We start from the raw sequence: 564 nt of genomic DNA on the forward strand, positions 1-564 counted from the left end.
TTTGTAACATGCTAATGTTGCCTCATTAAAACCTCTCCCAGAAAACCTAAAACCCAATGTGGTAAAATGGGAAACCAGAGAAAGGAAAAAGAGTACAACACACATTACTCCCCCTGATTTGGACATCACTGAAGGTCCTTGAGTCTACGCGTGCCAATCTTGTTGCGTGAACTTCCTGAATGTGCAAGAAGGCAATGATTTGGTGAAGAGGTCGGCTGAGTTTTCACTAGAACGGATTTGAAGGACGTTGACCTCTCCAGCTTTCTGAAACTCATGGGTAAAGAAGAACTTGAGTAGAATATGTTTGGTTCGGTCACCTTTGATATACCCGTCTTTGAGTTGAGCAATGCAAGCTGCATTATCTTCATATATGATGGTCGGACCCGTTGGGTCGCATATGGACGCATAATGTGGTCCTATACCTTTTTTTTCAAAGATGAACTTCGATCTTATAGCTTATCTTTATGATAGCTTATTCATTCATACCACAGCTTGCTTGGTTCATGCTAAGAATTCGACCAACCATAAGTATTACCAAAATTTAGCTAATTTGTGGTGATGGTC

The sequence above is a fragment of the Brassica oleracea genome, chromosome C1 (assembly GCF_000695525.1).
Source record: "Brassica oleracea var. oleracea cultivar TO1000 chromosome C1, BOL, whole genome shotgun sequence".
NCBI classification, from domain to species: domain Eukaryota; kingdom Viridiplantae; phylum Streptophyta; class Magnoliopsida; order Brassicales; family Brassicaceae; genus Brassica; species Brassica oleracea.